Source organism: Nicotiana sylvestris, chromosome 2, assembly GCF_000393655.2.
Source record: "Nicotiana sylvestris chromosome 2, ASM39365v2, whole genome shotgun sequence".
Classification (NCBI taxonomy): domain Eukaryota; kingdom Viridiplantae; phylum Streptophyta; class Magnoliopsida; order Solanales; family Solanaceae; genus Nicotiana; species Nicotiana sylvestris.
The window spans coordinates 22741377-22750032 of NC_091058.1; positions in this window are offsets into that span (position 1 = coordinate 22741377).

Sequence of the window (8656 nt, forward strand, 5' to 3'; positions counted from 1 at the left end):
AGCGACTAGCGTATCGTTTACTTTGGGTAGGGCCGTAAAATTTTGCTAAACGGTCCATCCCGAAGTCTAAGCAATTTTAAAGCAAATATTTACCGAGGGCCCCGCAATTTTGTATTTTTATTCGGCGAGGCTCATCTCATTTTTATTTTTAAAATGAATTGGCAACGTCATGGACATGCATCTCGGACCACGTCACAATCAATGTACCCGTGATTAGAGACACATTTCGACTCCGTTGAGATTTGGATTTGGGTCACATAAATGTGCACCCGAGTTTAAGAATGTAATTTAATTAAATCGCGTCTAAAGAGTCTAACGCGTTATTATCTTTGGGGAAGGCAGTGAAATTCACTAAACAGTCCATCCCAAATTCTAAGTATTTATTATGACCAATTATTGAGGGCCCCGCAATTTGCATTTTTATTTGGCGAGGCTCATCTCATTATTTTTAGAAGGATAATCTTAGCATGACTAGATTTTCTATTTTTTCGTTTTCTAAAATAAATGAAGAAAAGGTCCTACTTTATTTACATACTTTCGAGTTATTATTGTCAAGTTTCGAAAGTGAGTCGTTTAAAGAGTTTACATGGACAACGGATATAATGTTCTATATACAGATAGTAAAAGAAAGAAAAGACTACATTAAACTACAACTTCAAATCTTTCTCATTTTTGCATTCATGCTTCGAGTGGCTTACAAGATGAACCAGTGTATTAGTTTGTGTACCTGGTATTTGGAAAGCAAGGAAAGAAGATGAAGATCAGTAGAAGCAGCAATAGTGTAAATACACAGCAACAACAGCAACCCCACAGCAGCAATTCAAACCAGATTCAAGGCCCAGAAAACTTTGAAGAAAACCGAACACTCAATAGAACAAACCCAAAAGTATGTAAACAAACTAAACAGCAACAACCCGCACGTGTATTAAACCCGAAACTAAACTCGTTTCTCGCTTTGTTTTTGTTTTCTCTTTTTAAACTCTCCAACACTCTCTTAGGATTTTCAGAATGTCTTCCTCTCTCTCTAAATAAGTCTTTCAAGTTCAAGTCTTCCTGTCTAAGTCCCAAGTTTCTCTCTCAAGTCTTAAAGTTGTCCTTAAAATGTGTCAAATGACTCTATATATAACAAGACTCTTGTCTTGAATCCCCAACCCGAAATATTCCCCCAATTGCATGCTTTGTCCCCACTACTTAATGCTTTCCTTATTTTAAACCCTTGTCCCCTATGCTTAATATAAATAATTACATTATTCCCACCACACTACATTATGTCTTGTCCCCCATTATATTAAACAATTATATCAATTCCACTCCATTACATCTTGTCCCCCATGCTTAACATAAAAAATTACATTATTCCCCCACTAATTTATATCTTGTCCCCCATTATATTAAACAATTATATCAAATGTTCAATTCTGAAAATACCCCTCCGACCTTACTGAAATTACCAATTTACCCCTGAACGTACTGCAATTTATCAAACTACCCCATCAGCTATAACCAATTCACCTAATCAATTTCAACCAAAATACAGCAAATATGACCAATTTCTAAACAATTTCAACAACAAATCTCATGAACACAGATTGAATCATACAACTTCAAATTAATGGGAATAAATTAACCATATTGGGAACTAATCCTGGTTAACTTAGACCAAAAATGAATGAGCAAAGAGACAACAATATCAACAACAAAATACATGATTCAAACTAAATCAACAAGTCAAAAACCAAAACCTAAACTCACATTAAATCACTAGGGTTACAAACGAACTTCAAACAAAGATGGACATGAATTAAATCTATTTTAAACAACAAACATGATGGATTCAAATGATTTAACCAACATTAACAATTTCTGAAAAAAATACATAACAACACATGAAACAAACTGAAGAAATAATTAAATTAAATTTCAATTTGAATCTAACGACATTAAACTAACAATTTCACATGAACAAACTGAAAAATTAACAAAACAATGAACACGAACAAAACAAAAATCAAACATTTACCGATTTTAGATCCGAGAAAATCAAAAACAAAATACGGACAAAAGTGAAATTCAAACCCACTAACCGGATCGGAACCACGAATAACGACTGACCAACGACGAACTCGAACTGTGTATGGACTGTTTCGACAAACACCGACCAAAGCTCGAACAAACGAGATGTTTGAGTCTCGTTGTTGGACTGGACTGAAAGCGGATGGTTGAGTTTCGTTGTTGAGCCAAATGCTCGACGAGGCTGGATGCAACATGAGACGTTTGGGCTGTTCGTTGTTCTTTGAAGAAGTAGCAGAATGGGTTCCGTTTAGACGTAGCAGAAGATGAAGCTGAAGACGCGGTGACCAGTAGCTGCGTTTGTTGGGGTCGACAGAAGAAGATGAAGCAGTGGCGAACCAACTGCTTGGCGGGGCTGGAGGCAGCGGGAAGTAGAAGCAGTCGAGGCAGAAGCAGCATCAACGAGACAGTAGAGTATTTGGTTGAAGATGACGACGATGGCAGTGAGGTAAAGCAGAAGCAGTCGAGGCAGCTCAACTGAAGCGAGCTCAATGGAGGAGAAAACGCAGCAGCAACCATGGGTGTCGAGTAAGCTTCGAGCTTGACGAAGAAGATGAAGCAATGGCAGCGGGGTCGTTTGGTGTGGCTATGGAGGTTCGACGACTAGTGTGTGTTGTGAGGTTTGGAGGTGTGAGGGGTGGCAGCCATGGTTGGCTGAGGTTTGGAGATGGTGAAGTCTTGGAAAAGAAGAAGAGAGGGTGGCGGATGGGATTAGCTTTTAGGTTTTAGGGTTTTTTTGTTTTTTTTTCATTTTTGTCAAATGTAAGATAGGGAGTGTTGGGTATTTGAGTTATGGACCGGGTCGATCCAGTTTGAAATGGACCGGGTCACGGGGAAGGTTGGGTATTTTTTGGGCTTGTGGCTTGAAATTGAAGAGGAGCCCAATTCCGATTTTCTTTATATTTTTGCTCTCTTTTCTTCTTTTATTTTTCTAAAACTAAATTCTAAAAATCCTTAAATTATTATTAAGTTATAAAAGCGCAAATTAACTCCCAATAACAATTAACACACAATTAAGTAATAATTAAGCATAAAATTGTACATTTCGACATTAAATGCTAAAAATGCAAAAAAGGCCTATTTTTGTAATTTTCAATTTTTGTAAAACAAACTTAATTACTAACAATTGTAGAATTAAATCCTACATGCAAAATGCGACATATTTTTGTATTTTTTATTAATTTAACAAATAAACATGCACAGACAAATACAAATAATTATCCAAAAATGTCACAAAAATTCTCAAAATTGCACACCAAGGAAAATCATTTTATTTTGAATTTTTTGGGAGTAATTCTTTCATAGGGCTAAAATCACGTACTTACAGCTGCCCCTCTTTGCCCGAAGACACGAAGGGTTTTCGTGCAAAGATAAAGTGAGTGATTTTTTGCCCATCCGAGTACTCCGCGTGAAGCATTTTTTGAAAAAGATTTAACCGAACCTTTGCTTCAAAGGTTTCCTACATATCCCTGGCTAAAGGGGAATCAGGTTAATGTAGTTCAGGAAGTTTTGGTAGCTGGAACTACCATGGGACTGCAATGTTACTGCTGTTGCATGCTATTACCACTGCTTACCGATCTCCTTGTTACACCGTGCTTAAAAGAAAAAAAAGAAGCTAGGCTAGACTACGGATCATAAGATCTCATCTATCTTTAACTTGTTCTTGTTGCCTTGCTTTCTTGTCGGCTTGTGCTTCTTCCGGTGCTTTTCTTCCGAGAATTTGGGGATGACACTGGCCTTTTGCTTTTTCTGAATACCGGTTTTCATCATTTTGTTCGGTCCGCTGGGGATATGGCTTCCTTCATTAAGCTTTTCGGTGGTTCCTCTGGGGATACGGCTTTCTTCATCAGATTTGTTATGTTGGGCATAATTTAATCTTCACAGGCCGCTTTTTTCAAGACGCGTCTTTTCTTCCTTTTGACTCATGCGCTTGAATTTGTGCTGGGACCTCTTGTTGCCACCTCCTACTTTCCGGTGCTGGGGATTTTTATTATTTCCTGATGGGGATTCCTGTTGTAACCTTCTGCCTTCCGGTGGGTTACTGATTTCAAAATCTGAAGTATAAGACTAAAAAGTATTCCTCTCGTTATACAGGTGGGCGCCTGAATGCAAAAATATGAAATGTATGCCCGCATTATACTGGTGGGCGACCTAGAACATGAAATGAAAAGACAAAAATGTATTCCCGCATTATACTGGTGGGCGACCTAGAACATGAAATGAAAAAACAGAAATGTATTCCCGCATTATACTGGTGGGCGACCTAGAACATGAAATGAAAAGACAGAAGTGTATTCCCACATTATACTGGTGGGCGACCTAGAACATGAAATGAAAAGACAGAAATGTATTCCCGCATTATACTGGTGGGCGACCTAGAACATGAAAATGAAACAGAAATGTATGCCCGCATTGTACTGGTGGGCGACCTAGAACATGAAACTAAAACAAAAATGTATGCCCGTATTATACTGGTGGGCGACCTTGAACACGAAATGAAAAGACAGAAATGTATTCCCGCATTATACTGGTGGGCGACCTAGAACATGAAATTAAAACAGAAATGTATGCCCGCATTATACTGGTGGGCGACTTAGAACACGAAATGAAAAGACAGAAATGTATTCCCGCATTATACTGGTGGGCGACCTAGAACATAAAATGAAAAGACTGAAATGTATTCCCGCATTATACTGGTGGGCGACCTAGAACATGAAATTAAAACAGAAATGTATTCCCGCATTATACTGGTGGGCGACCTAGAACATGACATGAAAAGACAGAAACGTATTCCCGCATTATACTGGTGGTTGACCTAGAACATGAAATGAAAAGACAGAAATGTATTCCCGCATTATACTGGTGGGTGACCTAGAACATGAAATTAAAAGACAAAAATGTATTCCCGCATTATACTGGCGGGCGACCTAGAACATGAAATTAAAAGACAGAAATGTATTCCCACATTATACTGGTGGGCGACCTAGAACATGAAATTAAAACAGAAATGTATGCCCGCATTATACTGGTGGGCGACCTAGAACAAGAAATGAAAAGACAGCAATGTATTCCCGCATTATACTGGTGGGCGACCTAGAACATGAAATGAAAAGACAGAAAATGTATGAATTTGTTTCCTCGTTCCTTCGAGAAAAATCTTTGGGACAACGGCAGAAAATTTTCTGCCCCGGTTTTGGTGACCTGCCTTGTGGCGTGTCTTTCTGTCATCATCACCCTTTATTTTAAAGTAGAATCAAAGAAAATTTTGTTAGTTTTAACATGGTGAGTGATCGTGTCACTCCTGCTGGGGGATGATTTTCCATGTATCCCTTTCCCTTGCTATGCGCTCCCAAAACTGGTTGGGGATGAAGTTGCTTGCTGGGGATGATATGTCTGCTGGGGATGGTATTTCTGTTGGAGATGGTTTTCCATTTATCCCTTCCCCGCTCTTTTGTTTCAAAACAAGCTGTGGGAGTCCCTTTCAACTCCAAAACTACTCCCTTAAAAGTTTATTTTATCCCAGCCGGCGGATTAATTCTCTCTTCCTCCTTCCCCCTTTCTGTGGTGTATTACCATCTCAGATCTTGGTCCGTGATCTATCGCAGTTCTAGCTGGGGATCTTCTTGGAACTTGACCCACAAGTCCTTCAACCATCGTTTTCCGCCTTTCTCCATGTTCTCCTTAACTTTCTAGGCTAGTTTGTCGTTTGATTTTGCGACAAACACCTTTTGTCCTATTGCCTTGGCTTTGGCCTGTGGCTTTCGCATTTGCTTTGCACCATTTTAGCCCCTGGTAGTAAACTCTGAAAAGTCCTTCTCAAAACAATTTTTTGGAAAAGTCTTTTTAGACAAAGAAATGAAAAAGATAGAAAAGAAAAAAAAATCTTTCTGAATAGATGATGGGGAAGAAGAAAAGGACACAACTTATCTGGACGGTATGACTGGTCCCAACGATCATGTTGTGCATTACGGAATATTCGACCCAGTCTATTTGTATCAATCCATCTTCCTGATGGCCTTACTTGCTGGGGATAAACAGGTGCCCATCTCGTGCGAATGCGACTCCTTTTTGCCGATCTATCTTGTCGCCTTATAGTGCCCTTCGAGGGGTTTTCACTAATAAGACTCTCTCTTTTCTCTCAGCTCTCGTCTCCTTGTGGTGCCCGTGAAGGTTTTCACCGATAAGAATCTCTCATTTTGTTTTCCAGCGGGGAACTGGAGTGCTGCCGATATGACCCTCTCTTTCGGAGATATTTTTCGGCTATCAATTCATTTCCAGTTTATGATCCCCTTCTTTGCTGGGGTTCAGTGTATTATTCTCGATTTTCATTTGCCCGACTTGTCACCTCTCGGGTATTGATCTGGATGTCTTTTTGGACATTGATGCTGGTTTTGTGTGGGTTTAAAGAAAGGCTATCAAAAATAACTTCGACGGTGGAAACACTACAACTCTTGGAATCAACCCTTTTTGAAACTTCAAAACATAATTCCTGCCCTAGTTTTTTCCTGCTTGGGGATTTTTATATTTACACTATTGTGGAGCTATGCACACTACGGTGCACTATGACCGAGCCATGAGGCGCCTACGTATCCTCTTTGAGGAATCAGGTCAAACGTAGTTCCTACTTCCTCTATTTTCTTATGACCTTTATCTTGTCTTTGTTTCTCTTTTATTTTCTCTTTTTTTTTTCATATATATTTTTTCCGTAGTGATTCCAAAAGAGGGGTATGAAAGAATAACTAAGGCTCAAAAGGGGGAGCAAAGGTTAAAAGTGTTTGGATAGAATAAAGAATTGCCTCCGTCATTTCATTATCCAATAAGCACCAAGTACAAGCAAACGAACCAATAACTATTGTCACACCTCCTTTTTCCGCCTCGCGAGGGGGCGAAGGAGTTTTTTTCCAATTAAGGACAATCGAAACCGGATTTGTTTATTTATTTCAGAGTCGCCACTTGGGAGATTTAGGGTGTCCCAAGTCACCAATTTAATCGCGAATCGAGAAAAAGAATGACTCTGTATTACAGTCTGCGAACCAGAAATCCGGATAAGGAATTATGTTAACCCGGGAGAAGGTGTTAGGCATTCCCGAGTTCCGTGGTTCTAGCACGGTCACTCAACTGTCATATTCGGCTTAATTATCTGATTTTATACATGTTGAACCTATGTGCGAATTTTAACTTTTAACCGCTTTTATCATTTACTGTTATTTTTTTTTACCAAGAATTGCAACATCGTGGAAACACATCTCTAACCACGTCACATTCAATGCACCCGTGGTTGTTGGCATATTTCAACTCTGTTGAGATTGGGATTTGGGTAACATAAATGTGCACCCGAGTTTAAGAAGATAACATTATTAAATACGCGCCTAAAGCGACTAACGTGTCATTATTTTGGGTAGGGCCATGAAATTTGCTAAACGGCCCGTCCCGAAATCTAAGCAATTTTAAGTAAATATTTACTGAGGGCCCCGCAATTTTTGCATTTTTATTCGGCGAGGCTCATCTCATTCTTATTATTAAAAGGGAAATCCTAGAAGTGGCTAAGGTTTTCTATTAAATTTGTCTCTAAATATGAAAAAAATAAAGTCCTAATTAGTTCAACATGCTTGAAAAGTCCGGGCCCTGTAATAACTTCTGCAAATTCGATTAGTTCCGAAATGTCATTACAGAGTAAAACGTACCGGAATCCTGGCATGATTCGAGCCACCGAAAATTGCTAACTCACCATATCACGCGAGCCTACTCTTGCTCGTTACCTTAGCTAACAATCTTAGACTTACAACTATGCTTCTTTTTCCTTAAAGTGTTGCAATACCTTTTGAGTAACAATCGAGGGTAAGATTAATGCTAAGATCTAGTTGACCGAGAACTCAAACAATCATACTACAATCCGAGATTAGTTAACAACCTACTAGCCATTTCCGGGATCAAACCGCAAGTGCTATTTTGCAAATTATCGGAAGTTATATCCAACATTCATTACATGGCCAAGTTCTGATTGAATACGAGCTAAACTACATTACTCCAATACACGATCTAACGCCTAGCAGTTTTATGCAGTCCCTTACAAACAACTAGAATGATGAAACTATATTTTTACAAATTACAGATTCAACAATGCCTTAAGGAACTAAATAAAACAGTAACAACAGGTTTTAAACAAAACAGATTTGCTTTTTCTGGTTTCCATTTCAACTTCAACTTTCACATGAATTTATGCTTCACATTTTTTCGGCTTACAACAAACAGGATAAAGTCGTGTACCTGATAGAGGAACAGAAACAGAGTAGAAAAAGAAGTCAGCTGCAGTTGCAATAGCACAATAGCAGATTCAGCAAATAGCAGTAACCAAAAACAGCCCAGCAAATAGATCAAGACCCAACAGCAGCTTCAGAAAATACCATGCAGCAACACCAAATGACCCAAAAAAACTTTATTTTGCAACAGAAGATAGACCCACAGATTTCCAGAAAAATTCCCACAGCTCTCAATGCCACAGTAACCGAGGTAAATACTGATTTATAACAGCAAAATGAAGCAGATTTTTCCTTCTTAAATATCAAAACCACTGAACTTTAGTGTA